The following is a 15367-nucleotide window of genomic DNA, read 5'->3' as shown; positions in this document are numbered from 1 at the left end:
CCAAATTGGCACAAAGGCCACACAGCGATATCTAAGCTAAGCCAGGGTTTCTGTCCCTCCCACACGTCTTAGCTTCCCTTCCACAACTTAATATTACTAGTACTTACTCACTGGTATCGTGAGTCACTCACATTCCCAGCACAGGGAGGAGACTCTCTTTTGCAGGAGAGGATGCCCTGGAAAGACACTTAGACAGATTTGTGAATGACCTTGCTACTGACTCGTCAGCTTCCAAGCTGCCGCAGAGATGGGGGACCAACCGTGCTGAGCAGGGGCGACATGCTTCCTCAGGCCTCCGAGGTTGAGTTTTGGTTCTGCCTACCTTCTCCGTCATCTCTTGGCATTCATTTGCAATGAACTGTTGGAATAGATGTTTTCTGAAGTATTTTTCAGATCTCTCAGTTAGTTTACGTAATCTCAGAAGCCCCCAATTCTGAGCGTTTACGGAAAGAAGACCGACTTCAGAGCTCTTACCTGGACCCACTAAGTCAGAACCTTTCTCTGTATGACCACCAGGGGCCATTTTCTAAAAGATCCCTAGGGGACTCTCACGTTTTCTAAGATGTTAACTACATCTTAGATCTCTAGATTGCAAACTACCAAAGGTCAGAGATTATATCACTGTGCAGGGCTTGGAGCATCAGAGGCACTCAGGGACTTAACTACTTGATAAATACCTGCTAACCAAAACATGCACATTTTACCTTGTTATCGGGTTATATTAAAGGAATGAAGCTACGTAGTTGAGGCAAAATGATATGTTTAGTCAATGCCGTGTAATTATAAACATACAAAACTGACCTCAGATTTAACAAAACAGATATAAATAAATCATACATCAGGAATTATTTATGTGATCAACAGAAAATTGTTTAGTTCATCCTATTTTTTGAATCACTCATTCTTATAGGCATTGGTTTTTACCATTCATTTTATTAATCTGACTTATTTTTTTTGCTTTACAGACTATTATCACAGATGACACACTCATCTATGAAAACTGGAACATTAGAGACAATTCTCATGCATTCAACCTGTGGATCATTCTCGTGTATTTTTTTCTTTAAGTAATTCTTTATACTTGTTTGTTTTTTAGTTGCCAGAGGAATTATAAGACAAACTATAAGCTGATGTAAATTTGCCTCTGAATTAGATCCCTGTTTAGAGTTTAGCAACATTGTCAAACATTCCCTACCAGGAAGCTATTAATTCTGGAAGCGGAGGCTCCGAATGAAGAAAGGAGGTTGTGTATTAGTGTGTTTATTTCATCATGATGTGAAATGTGCTTCTTTGCATTTAAATGGACAGACAAAGACTGAAGCATTAACTTGGGGTTCATTAAAACTACATGTAGCCTGTCCATTCATTACATTCACCCCCAAAATCTCCTCTGGTGAAAAACAAAATCACTAGAACCAACAGCTGGGTCTGTGTGATGCCACGCTGCCTGAATACCATTGTGTGATAGGCTTAATGTCACTTTTGTCCTATTATCCACCACAGAGGGAGATGTGGAGTTGCATCCAGCAGGGTGGCTAACATTCTGTAGCTAATTGCGTGTTGCTCCATGACAGTATTGAAGGAAGGACGACCCTGCATATGTCTCAGAAGGGAATAGAAACATATCTTGTTTATAGTCACCCATCTGTCTGGTCACAACAGAATGACATACAAATATAAGCCCTAGTATAGTGTGTCCTTCAAGGATGATTTTCTCATTATATGCATTCGACCAGCTACGTCTCAGACACAGGCTAACAGACTCGGTGTATACCTTCCTTACTGACAACAATGCACTTGATATTCTGCGGCTTCAAGCAAAGTGAAGTCCTTCTAATAGATTCCAGAACTGCGTAAAGAATAGAGCTTTGTGGAATAAGGGCTGAATTCACTTTTTTTTTTTTTCAAATGTAGAATGGGGAGGCATAATGAAAAGCCAAATGCTTCCATTTAAACTCTGTGCTTCTTTGGGTTCTATGACTAAAATAATATAATGTACAGTAACCTGCATTGCAAAGAAGCTAAAGTGGTATCCAGCCCATAACCCTCATCGGCGGCTAACTGACGTGCAGAGGGCGCAGTGGCTTGCCTAAATGTCAGACAGTGAATTACAATGCAGAGCTCGTGACACCTGCCTATCAATAAGCAAGCAGACCCGGCTGAGAACCCGTTTCATTGATTTCTTTTCATTGACGCACCAGTCATTTATAAAGCTGAAATATTAACAGAGCCTTACAAACCCATAAAGCAATGATTCTCAACCTTCCTAATGCCATGACCCTTTAGTACAGTTCCTCATGTTGTGGTGACCCCCAATGGTAAAATTATTTTCATTGCTACTTCATAACTGTAATTTTGCTACTGTTATGAAATGTAATATAAATATCTCATAGGCAGGATGTATGGTCATTGTTACAAAGGGGTCATGAATCACAGGTTGAGAACCACTGACATAGAGACTGATATAAAAGCAAAGCCAAACAAACTCACGGCAGGTAGACCATCTCCTCAAAAGGAGAAGAATCTGCCTCTCTTAAAGCGTCTGAAACTCTCTGCCTTGTTACTACAAATCTTTCCTTAGAGATTCTATCTTACCCATTTACAAGCATTGCGTAGGCAGTGTCTGTGTCCAAGTCACGTGTCTATGTCCAAGGCCTCATGTACAGAAAAGCATTCAGTGCGTATATATATACACGTATACATAGAAAAGATGAGCAAATAAATGAATTAGGGAAATCAAAATTCACCAGAGTCAAACTTATCTTAAAGTAAACCCTTATTTCCAAAAAGTCAGAAATAGACCAATCAACTAATCCCAGGAAATGAATATGTTATCAATGTGAGATTGAGGCAGCCATAAGCCCCACAGTCAAAACTGGCTAACTACACAACAGAGCAAAGGGGACAGAGATCTCCAAGGTGTGGCTTAATGAAAACGAGGCCAACAAAGATTTCTAACAGCATCAGATTCACCTAGATCTCTGTTCTTCAGAATCTACTGTGCCTACCACCCAAGGGAGCCCATCAGTTCCTGCTTTTCTCTAAGACTTTCCACACTGTGCACTATCACACTATCCACTTCTCTGCCCGTTCACACCGGTGCTTCAGTTGCCCTAGCAGCTCTATTTCCACCTAGTACTGTGTGACATTTGTATGTGTTTATTTGTTCATGGTCTGTCTTCCCCACTAGAAAGGAAGCCCTGTGAGTACAAAGAAACATCTTATTCACCACGTGCACTCAGCTCCTAGGACCTCACACATATTTTAAAGGAATAACTCAGATTGAAACGGTTCATTGACAGGCTGAATGATAAGACATTCTCAATAAAAATGGGATTTTCCTTTCTTTTTATTTTTTAGGTTACGTTGTTTTCATTTCTAAGGGAAAGTTCACGTTGTAGTTGAGCCCTTCACCCAGGGGGCGTGCTAAACACCCTCAGACCATGCACCTTGAGTGAGAAACTGCCAATCACCCTCTGTCCTCCCCTCCCTCCTGCCCCCTGCTAGACTATATTCGTGTTTCATCATTTTTGTAGGTTGCACTTGTTTATATATTGGTTTCATATTGGTATTAATACATTGGATACTTTTTTCCCCATTCTTAAGATAATTTACTAACAAGAACGTGTTTCAAATCCATCCAGGTAAAATAAAAGATGTAAGTCTCCATCATTTCTTATGGCTGAATATTATTCCATGGTATACAAATGCCACAGTTTATTAATCCATTTATGGGTTGACGGGCATTTGGGTTGCTTCCATGACTTGGCCATTGTGAACTGAGCTGCAATAAATATTCTGGTGTAAATGTCTTCATGGTCAAATTATTTTTATTCTTCTGGGTAAATACTTAGTAATGGGATTGTGGGATCAAATGGATAGTTGACTTTTAGTTCTTTAAGAATTCTCCATATTTCTTTCCATGAAGGTTGTATTAGTTTGCAATCCCACCAAGCAGTGCAGAATTGTTCAAAAGAAAATGATTTTTCTATGAAACTAGTTATGCTTTATAACTGGTAAGTCTTTTTCAGTCCATTTGTTTCCATATCACCCAAATCATGTCCTTTGAAAAAAAGAACCAGAACTCACTCTCATTATTTCATGAACAGTTTACTTAAAATCTGAGCTAACTAGATTTGGCTAACTAAATCTATTTATTATAATCTTTTGTAATCTACCTGTTGTATGTGACAACTTTAATTTTGCCTACCCAAAGGCCATTCCACCCCAACTCCTGAGGAACTTCTTTCTTAATCAAAATGTATCCCGAATCATTACACTCTCTAGCCATGAATCTTGATCCTGGTTATCTTTGAACAATGCAGATGTTGGGAATTATTTTAATTTCAACATAGATCTGAAAATCAGAAAAAAATACTTGCCACAATAACCCATACAGCTAAAGACTCTGCTTTGCCAACATTACCAAATAAGAGATTATTTATTAGGTATTGACATTCTCCTAAATTATTTATTTTCACAAATCAGTTTATCAAATAGATGAATCATTCCAACTGGCTACCAAAACATGTCAAAATAATGGAAATAAAAGTCATAGCTCTATGTCAACAAAGAAGTACAGGGTACTGAGCCATTCTCAACATTTTCTACAGCAAGAATGGCAACCTATTGATACCTCCATGTGAAATGTGTTTGATAAACAATGACCAAGATTATTCTCCCTTTCCAGGCAAAAAGTTTGCCCACAATCTAAAGCTAACAAGGTTTGATTATTTAAGTATTTTTAACATAATCCTTGGTAATGTGCCTGGTATGCTCACAATGCCATATAGATGTCCACCCAATATTCTCACCAAACTCTTCCTCAACATCAGATGCCATTCTAATAAAACCTGGATTGATTAACGAAATCTGGGAGCTCCTGACTTCTTGACCCTGGGATGTTGCTATATGTAGGTTTCTGATTAATTAACAATTAATCACTTCATTGAGTTTGATCTTCCATACTTTTAACTGAAAAATCTGGCATTATTTTTCTCTTGCTAAAAGAATAAAACAATTTTTAGTCAACATTTCTAATGAGTTCATATGTGTTCAAATTAGGAGATTGTTTTATAAATATGCCTTATTGAAGGAAAGATAAACAAAAGTTAAATTGGGGATGTTTGTTTTCTATTTTCCATATGTAAACAAAACAATAATTAGTAGCAGAGGACTCTGTTGAAAATGTATTTCTTTATTGGAGTACCTCCCTGTTTGCACAAATTTTTAACATTTCCAGATAGTTCAAAAACCTTTATAATATTTAGAAATCCAAAGGGCATGCCAATCCTGGCATTTTAATTAAAATTTTAAAAGGAGTTTTCATTTCAGTATGATGACAACTGTCTGGAATAATGAATGCAACATTGTACTCTGTCTCCTCCACAATTTAAAGGCATCTACCCATAAAGCTCTGGGCACAACTGAAGGGCTGCCAGAAAAAGACAGAATAATGTGTGTCATTTAAGTGAATTTGAAAAGTAGTTCCTTGTTGCTTTGAGGGGAATGTCTATTGGCATTTAAAATATATATAATTATGACACAATCTGCATAATCACTTGTCAGCTAAGGTATAGCAGGCCATGAAGAAAACTGATTATTTAAAATATACTGTCTTGATAGATATGGATTTAATGATGATAATTTTAAAGCTAGGAATATTAGCAAAAAGTTGATTGAAGCTTTTGAAAATGTCTTTTTATAGCTGTGGTATTTTCATTCTTACAAAGCACTGACAGTTTTCTCAAGAGACAAAAATGTTTAAACTGTTGCTTCAAATGTCTTTAAAACAATAGCAAATGTGAACACATTCTGCATACTTTTGTGTTTCTAAATCTGCTCAAACTAGTATATCTAAACATAATTACCACCAAGTAGTCTTTTATTTATTATTGGCCTTACATCTGGAGCTATTGGTAGTACTATAATAAAAATGATAGGCTGCATTGAGAAACTTCCACTTTTATCCTTGCTTCTGAAAAAAATAAAATAACATGTGAGCTATCATGGAAAAGTTTTAAAAATGCCCTGCTGTTAATACATGCATAGTGAGGATTGCTGGATCTTATTGATGGACTTATCCTTTGCTCTAGCTATTTTTGCATCATTTGATTAATGTTTCCATGACACATTTTCCCTATCCTTTTGTTTTCAACAAGCCTATATCATAATAGTTGTAATAAGATTTTTATAGATACCACAACATTAGACTATGTTTTTAAATTCATTTTCCCGATCTCTGTCTTTTAATCCATATTAGACCATTTATATTTAATGTGATCATTGATAATCTTAGGGCTTAATCTGTATTGTCAATAGAGACCATGTGAAAGTTCATACTTTCACCCCCACCCACCAGTAATGAAGCACCTCATCCTCTCCTCTCTGGGATGTATTAGAAGGGGCTTAGAAAACAGTAGAATTAGAAATTAATAGAAATTAGTAAGGGCTTCTACCACCACTCAGCAGTAACAAGGCTAATCCTCCTTCCATGGTGCCAGTGGAGGCCATATGGGTGACCAGAACCCCCAGTCACAATGTACTATGGAAACATTAATGAAGAGAAAGAATGAAGGGCCACTAATGGTGAACCCACTGAGGTAACTGTGAGCCAGGATAAGAACTTGTTCCATACTAAAGTATCTGAGGTACAGCAAATGCCCATAATAGCATTTGCTTAGTATTTCTTGGTCTGTCCGTCAACAACTACACCTAGAATAGCTTTGGTTACTTTAGATACATTGTTAATTAAATAATTATCTGATCCAGAAGCAGTTTCTTCCTTTATAACAGTAAAAAACCTTCTGGGATAAAGATTCTATTACCAATAACTTGCTTGCGCCTTATCTGGATCCCATGAATGACTGGAGAGAAACTAAGCCACGTTCCTCCTCAACTCTGCGCTGAAGATAGAGGTTTGAGGAAAGAACAAATTGCATGTAAATGGAATCTAAGTATTGGAGGACACAAAGAATAATTCCAACTTTTTTTCTTATACAACCTAGCTGTTCAAGTTAGCACACGATCATTTAGGATGGTAATTAAGGAATGACAAAAAGGGAGATGAGAGGGAACTTTAATATCAGATAAAACAGACCCAGAGGGAAAAAATATATCAAAGACACAGAAGAACATTATGTAATGGTGAAATGGTCAAAACATTAAGAAGACAAGGCAATCTTAAATGTGTAAGCATCAAACAACAGAGTTGCAAAAATACATAAAGAAAAAACAGAACAAAATGAAAAAAAAAATAGAATTATTGTTGAAGACTTCTATAACTTTTTCTCAACAACTGTTAGAACCACGACACAGAAAATCATCAAGAACATAGAATAACCCAACAACACTATCAACTGAAACAACTAATGGACAATTCTAGAGCACCCAACAGCAGATCACATATTCTTTTCACATGTTCTCAGGATATAAACTAATAGGGACCAAATCCCAGGCCAAAAATCAAACCTCAACAAATTTCAAAGAATTAAAAACAAACAGATTGTGTTCGCCACCCACAAAGGAATCAAACGAGAAATGAATGTCATAAAGGAAACAGAAAGAAAAAACTTCCCCAAACTGGGAAACTGTGTAACATGCTATAAAATGATCTGTAAGTCAAAGTCGCAGGAGAGCTAAAAAGTGCATTTCAATGTGTGAAAGTCTGAAAGAAAATCAAAATAGAACAAAATAGTGGTCCACTGCTAAGGCACTGCAGAAAAGACAATTTCTAGCACTAAATACATACATTGCATAACATCTCTAATCAGTAATCTAAGTTCTTACCGCAAAGCCTAGAATAACAAGAGCAAAATAAACCTAAAGGAAACAGAATAAAAAGGAATAATGAAGATTAGAAACCAAAGAAATACAAAAGAGCAATGCAGTAGAGCATATCAGTAAAACAAAGAGCTGGAACTTCGGAAAGAACAATAAAATGGACCAACCTCCAACAAAATCAACCATGAAAAAAGAGAGATGACACAAATCTCCACTATCCAGAATGAAACAGAAATGTTCCTTACTTCTCTTGGAGATATTCAATCTCTGTCCTATGATTAATTTTACTTAAGAAAAGGTAAATTTCTTTCTGATAATATTTTCAAAAGTTAGCTCCTATAGTAGGAACTCTGAATGTGTAGTTCCTTTTCACCTAATTTCCAGCACATAAACTCAGTAAAGCAACATAAACTAAACAATGAGGCTCGGCGCCTATAGCTCAACCAGCTAAGGCGCCAGCCACGTACACCTAAGGTGGCGGGTTCGAATCCCCAGCCCGGACCCGCCAAACAACAACAACGGCTGCAACCAAAAAATAGCCGGGTGTTGTGGCGGGCGCCTGTGGTCCCAGCTACTTGGGAGGCAGAGGCAGGAGACTCGCTTGAGCCCAGGAGTTGGAGGTTGCTGTGAGCTGTAATGCCCCGGCACTCTACCCAGGGTGACAGCTTGAGGCTCTGTCTCAAAAAAAAAAAAAATAAACTAAACAATGAAATCCTTTTGGTAATGACAAAATTTTAAGGTTGAAAAGTATAAATAATTCATAAGCTTTCCATGTATTAGGACTTTGTTTTATGATCACCAGTACACTCCCAACATCAAGACCAGTGTTCACTATACCATCTCAGAGACAGTCAATCTTTGCTAAAGAAATATTTATTATATTTAATAATGGGAAGAAGCACAGCAGTATATTAGAAAACAGACTAGTTTGATTGACTTAATTTAATATAAGGAAATCCATAAATCAGAGCTAAAGTCATAGGAGAGATAGAAAAGTTGGGAATGAAATCTGCCTTATGTATAAACATGGAATTCAAATCATAGGAAATTTGCTCTATTTGTATGACAGTCTCTCCCCTAACATTCCTCAAAAAGTATCACAATGAGTCCAGAAAAGAACTTGTATACCCAAGGCAATCTCAGTAACAAAAACAAAGCTGGAGGCACCACTCTACTTCAGGCTACATTATAAGTCCACAGTGATCAAAACAGCATGGTATTGACACAAAAATAGAGACACAGACATATAGAAGAGAATAGAAAATCAAGAGATGAAACCAGCCTCTTATTGCCCTCTGATCTTTGGTGAATCAGACAAAAGCACACACTGGGGAAAAGAATGTCTATTCAACAAATGGTGCTGGGAGAACTGGATAACCACCTGTAAAAGACTTAAACTGGAACCGCACTGTTCACCACTTACAAAAATTGATTCAAGATGGATAAAAGATTTAAATCTAAGACACCAAACAATAAAAATCCTAGCAGAAAGCATGGGAAAAACTCTTGATGATGTTGGCCTGGGGAAAGATTTTATGACGAAAACTTCACTGGCAATAGCAACAAAAATAAACAAATGGGACTTAATTAAGTTAAAAACCCTCCGCACAGCTAAGGACACAACAATTAAAGCAAACAATCTTCAGAATGGGAAAAGATATTTGCATATTCTGAATCTGACAAAGGGTTGATAACTAGGATCTATAGAGAAATCAAATTAATCATCAAAAAAAGAGCAAACAGTCCCATCTAGGAAATTGTTTGGGCAGAAGACATGAAGAAAACCTCTGAGGAAGAGAGATGAATGGCTAACAAACATATGAAAAAAATACTTACCATCCCTAATCATCAAATCCAAACCACCCTGAGATATCAGCTAACCCTAGTGAGAACAGCCCTCATCACAAAGTCCCAGAGTTGTAGATGCTGGCATGGGTGTGGAGAGAAGGGCACACTTTTACACTGCTGATGGGACTGCAAACTAATACAGCTTCTTTGGAAAGAGGTATGGAGAAGCCGCAAAGAACTCAAAATAGACCTCTATTTGATCCTGCAATCCCATTTATTACTAGGCATGTACCCAAAAGAAAAAAAAAATCATTTTCCCATAAGGACATTTGCACTAGATTATTTATCACAGCTCAATTTACAATCACCAAGATGTGGAAACAACCTAAATGCCAATCAACCCAGGAATGGATTAACAAGTTGTGGTATATATTTACCTTGCAATACTATTTACCCATAAAAAAGATGGATACTCTACGTCTTTTATATTAATCTGAATGGAGTTGAAACACATTCTTCTTAGTAAATTATCATACTAATATAAATCCACTACAAAAAAATAATATGCACCGACACAAGAGAGAAGCTCAGTTCAAATTGGGGTGAGAGGGAAGGAGGAAGAGGCTGTGTGTGCTCCCACCTGATGGGCACAATGTAAGGGTATATGGCACACATTCTGGGTGAGGGACACAACTACAACAGGGACTTTACCTAACCAATGCAAACGCTGCAACTTAATCATTTATACCCTCATGTAAATCTGCAATTTTTTAAAAATGCAAAAAAAATAAGTATTACAAGCCTTACCAAATACAAACTATAAACGCACTAACCTTAGAGCAAAGTGGATAGAAATATAGAGTAGAAAGCCTGGAAAAACACAGGTGGCTTACTTTAGAAAGTTAAATAATACAGTGATAATTTCTGGAAAGGAAATTGAGCTTCAATGAAGCATGCATATCATCTTCTACATTATACGCAACAGTGCATGTAATTTGCACACATTTAATTAACTAATAAAACCCCGATCAGTAACATTAGGTTAGGAAATGTCATTGACGAGGACACGCCGCTCCATCAGGCTTGGGTTGATTGTATTTTGTTTTGTTAACACGAAACTACAATGTATCTAAGAATGCCACCTAGCACTTTTATTTGCTTTCAAAAAGTTCTCAGTTTATTTAAAAATCCGTTGGGGTTCTCCACGTGGAATATAATTTAAGGAGTGTCATAAACACAATGCCCTAAATAAAGAGTGACTCAAAGGAAACAGAGGATTCCCTAGACCACAAATTGGGTTGCACTGCAGACAAATCAGGGTGACAATCTGACCCAAAATACAGAGTGGATCTCCCGCTGCACAACCTGGACTGTTTTTATCTTTGTTGTGGAGACGTAGTGAAAGTATATAAAATATTGCGGTGAAAGGAAAACCTCGAAAACAGGCAACAGAACATGAATGATATTTTCTACTGATCTTTTATCCACAGTAAGATTTTACCATTTATTGACCCCTATTTCTTCCCTGCAACTGAAGGAATTACCAAAAGAGCTGTCCCTACCACCCATATTGTCACGTGGACCTAGTGTCAGCTTAGTCCAGAAAGTAATCTGATAGCTGAAGAGAGAGAAGTTAGTACTATATATAAACATCTGTTCATTAACAGAAAATAGCTTCCTATTGGAGGGTCAGAATCACAATAATTGTGCTAAAAATGCCTCCAAACTTCAGGGTCTATGTTTCATTTACATACACATACATGTATGATGAGGCTTTATGTTAACTCATATGATACTTCTCTGGATCTAAGTTTCATTGCTGAGAATCCAGCAGTTTGCTTCATAACCAGCTGACTGATGTAGGAGCAGTCACGTCTTAAGAAGGTAGGTAAAGAATGATGGTTATTTCAAAAAAAAAAAAAAAAAACCTACTTGGCAGGTGGCACCTGTGGCTTAATGGAGTAGGGTGCCAGCCCCATATGCTGGAGGTGGTGAGTTCAAACCCAGCCCCAGCCAAAAAAAAAGAAAAAAAAACTACTTGGTGACACCTGTGGGTCAGAGGGTAGGGCGCCGGTCCCATATACTGAGGGTAGCAGGTTCAAACCGAGCTCCGGTCAAACTGCAACAAAAAATAGCTGGGCGTTGTGATGGGTGCCTGTAGTCCCAACTACCTGGGAGGCTGAGGCAAGAGAATCACGTAAGCCCAAGAGCTGGAAGTTGCTGTGAGCTGTGATACCAAAGCACTCTACTAAGGACGACAAAGTGAGATTTTGTCTAAAAAAAAAAACCCCTACTATGTGTAAGGACTGTGATTGGTGCTGTAGAGTTGTTTTTGTTGCTGTTTAAAGTCAAATACTTGACTACCAGCCTTGACGGAGTAAGAAAGCGGGTTGGAAATGACGGATCGAGGATTAGATGGAGGATCTGCTAAGCCAGCTAGAGAAAGCTTGACACATAATCGGATATGGAGGGAATGAACCAGGAGAATTCACTGCCACTAAAAGAGACTGAGAAAACGCCAAGTCAAGAGGGGCGTCAGACAAGGTGGAAGAAAAATCCTGAGTTCTCTCCGCATGGGTGAACCTGCAGTTTACAGTGGGAAGCGCTAATGGAGGGGTGCAACAGGCACTCAAATGTGGGGGTCTCTGGCTTATCAGAGGGGTCGGAAATGAGAGTTAAACAGACGGTGCCTGTCCTTGAAATGGGGGTGATCGTTTAAATAGAACAAGAAAAAAATAATACACAGATGGGAAGAAAAGACGCACACGGAGCTAAGACAACACTACTTGTTCTTTACAGTAGAACACAAGGAGCGGGAAGGACAGAACCAAGAAAAAGAGCCAACGCAAGATGGGGAATCCAGAGATGGAGAGAGAACAAAGGTGACAGTGGAGGTGAGCAGTGATGCAGAGGGGAAGAGGTGACAACTGACACACCTCCATGTACAGTACGCGCAGGTGCACACAGAGAGCCAGTTATGGAAAAATTGTAACGTAACAATCTGACTTTCTGTACAGGGTCAGACAATTATGAACTCATGCTAGAAAATTACTACATACCTCATGGCTGGATATCAGTACGGCCACCGGATGGCCAAGGGGAGTACTTAGAAGGTGACCATAGTGATACCGGGCAATGTAATGCTTTTTCTTGAAGGAGTTCGCAAACTTAATTTTCCAACCTTGTACGTATTGTGCACACACGTGAATGATATGTGTGAATTATATATGTGCATGGTTTAGTCAATCTCACTATAGGAAAACTGAGACACGTGAAGTTGTTTCAAACTTCTGAGGCCGTTCATTTATTTCAAACAAGATTCACTTCATTTGCAGGTTTTACGATCCCATCCCTGCTAATGAATATAAAAAAAGAAAAAAATGCTCCTCGCAGTATGTGGTAACAATAACTAAGCCTCCGCAGAAGCTTTATTAATATGATACTTCCTTCGTGAAAAGTAGAAACACTAAAATTGCCTTAGTGTTTTCAGAGCTATCAACGTAGCCCTGGCAATCCTTTGATTTCCTTCCTGCCTGCTCTAGCTGCATGACCAACCTTCTCCATCCCCCTGACTTGCCAGCTGATTGTTGCAAGTAGTGATTACAGGAAAAATCACTGTTTTCTTCATTCACCAAGAGTTATCTGCTTGGCAAGTTTTGGAGTGATATTTACTAAGGCACAAAACCCAACACATCATCTCACACTTATGAACGGTCTTGATCGAGATGCTAATAAATTTTCGTAGCCATTTCAGAATTAACTGTTCATCAGTGTGACTGATTCCTGCCTGTACTGACTTCTCTGTTCCCTAAAAATGAATACTTGCACTGTTGGGCAGAAATCACTGAGGTAACTGAATCCTGGAGATTCACATTTGTACTTACAAAAGCAATCCATTTATTTAAAAAAAAAATGCAGGGCACTTAAAATTTTAATAGCCATTTGAGTACTCCCTTGAGAAATATTTATTTAGGACAAAATGTACCACGCCTGCTTTCTAAAGATCAGTATAGCAAGTTAGAACATTTGAAAATTTCTTCTCCTGTGCAAGACCTCAAACTCTTCTTTATTAATAAACTCACTTCCAAATTCCCATCATGGCTCATTTCATTCACTCTAATTCCAGCCATATTTATTTGGAGTTTATTAAGTGCCCAACAGTACTGAGCTGAACTCCATCACACAGTTATTTAATAAAAGTCACTATGACAATATTCAATATGTTTTGGCATCTCTCTTCTGAAGTTTTTTGGTCCTGGTACCACAGGAAATGGTTCTCCCCTTGGGTAAGTTTACTTTCCTTTGTCAAAGAGACGGAACCACAGTTCATATCTTTCTGGGTACCCGTACCATAAAGAGATGGCATCATGGTTTCAGCCACTTCAACATTTTAAAGCAAAAGTATAGGCTGAAAGGAACAAAAACGTGCTGGATAAACTTTGTAGGAATTTAGCAGCAGCTACAGAATTTCTCCCTAAGGAGAGCTCAGCAGAGGTAACCTCATGTCTGAGGAGCTGGGGGTGTCCACAGAGTTCCCCCAACAAGCACATGTGCTTTCCCTGGATTATGAATTTGGAGTGACCTATAGAGGGGAGAGATACTATGGAGGTAATGAACCCCCAAAACATCCTCCACAGCCATCTCAACAGAAGACATTGCCTTATTTATTACAGAAACAATGCTTTCCTTTGTTTCATCACTTTGTGAGTCTTGCAACTTGGTATAATTATCCAGGCATAATAAAGAGTGAACAAAACATTGTCCTGTGGTCCTCTGAGTAAACCAACTCAATCTTCTCTTGGAATTCTCCTAGTGTGACTGTCTCCTTTCACTGGCAACATCTGTGGAACAACCCAACCCAGGACGCTCCAAACTCCTTGCCAAAGTCAGTTTTTAATGCCCAAGGACTTCTGCCTAACCACGTTCTCTTCCATCCATCTCCGTTAGAATCGGTACGCTCTTCGATCTCAAAAGAGGGGGTGCTTCTTTAAGCAGCAAAACCAGAATTCTCTTTAGTTTTAGTTTGTGTAAGCTGTAAACATTATTTTTTTCTTTTCTGAATATATCTTGTACCTGTTCATCACTGAAGATTTAGAAAATATATATTTTTTAAAAAGGCAAGAAAACAAGGGATCTGTGTAAAAACCATACCCAGTGATGGTTAACATCTGGTCTATAGCTCACAGGTGTCTACGACATGATAATTACTTCTCTGGATAAATAAGTTCTCATTTCACTGACTAAGTCCCACACAACAAGAAGTGGAACTATGTATCCTTTAGTCTTAGGGGGTTGTGGGAAGGAATTAGAAACATAAGCAGGGGAAAAAGGCTGCCAGGCGCTTCTCCAATTTTGCCTAATATTTTGGAAATGAGGTGGGAAGAGACAGTAGCTATTTCCTCTGCTTGACAGGGAGGATAATCCCTGTCATCAATGGCCTACACATATTAAGAAAACTTCTGACATACAAGCAAGCAGAAAAGAAACCCAACCTATAACCTCTGAACTCTGGTAGGAACCAAGGACTTTGCAGCCTAGGGTCATGGGATGGGTCACCTGAGCTGATAAGCAAATCAGATTTCTGAAGGTATCGGCAGCACTCAGCAAGAGGGGTCAGCAAGAGAGGGCCACATTTTGCAGATTTCAAGAGAAAATGAAACAACATTTAAGAGGACAAAATCAGACCAAACACTCTACAAAGAGCAGATGCCCATACCCAGAACCAGACCGCTGGCCACACAGTGGGGACACACAACAGGAGGGCCTTCACATCCGCAGATGCCCATACCCAGAACCA

The 15367-nt window shown here is 38.4% G+C and overlaps 1 protein-coding gene across 1 annotated transcript in view; it reads right to left on the bottom strand.

The window, feature by feature from the left end:
* Nucleotides 1-15367, bottom strand: part of GPC6 (glypican 6) — a 1125082-nt gene that overhangs the window by 986926 nt on the left and 122789 nt on the right. The window lies entirely within an intron of this gene.

This window comes from Otolemur garnettii, unplaced genomic scaffold (genome assembly GCF_000181295.1).
Source record: "Otolemur garnettii isolate 467f Iridium unplaced genomic scaffold, OtoGar3 scaffold00034, whole genome shotgun sequence".
NCBI lineage: Eukaryota > Metazoa > Chordata > Mammalia > Primates > Galagidae > Otolemur > Otolemur garnettii.
This window is presented reverse-complemented; position numbering and strand designations above follow the sequence as displayed.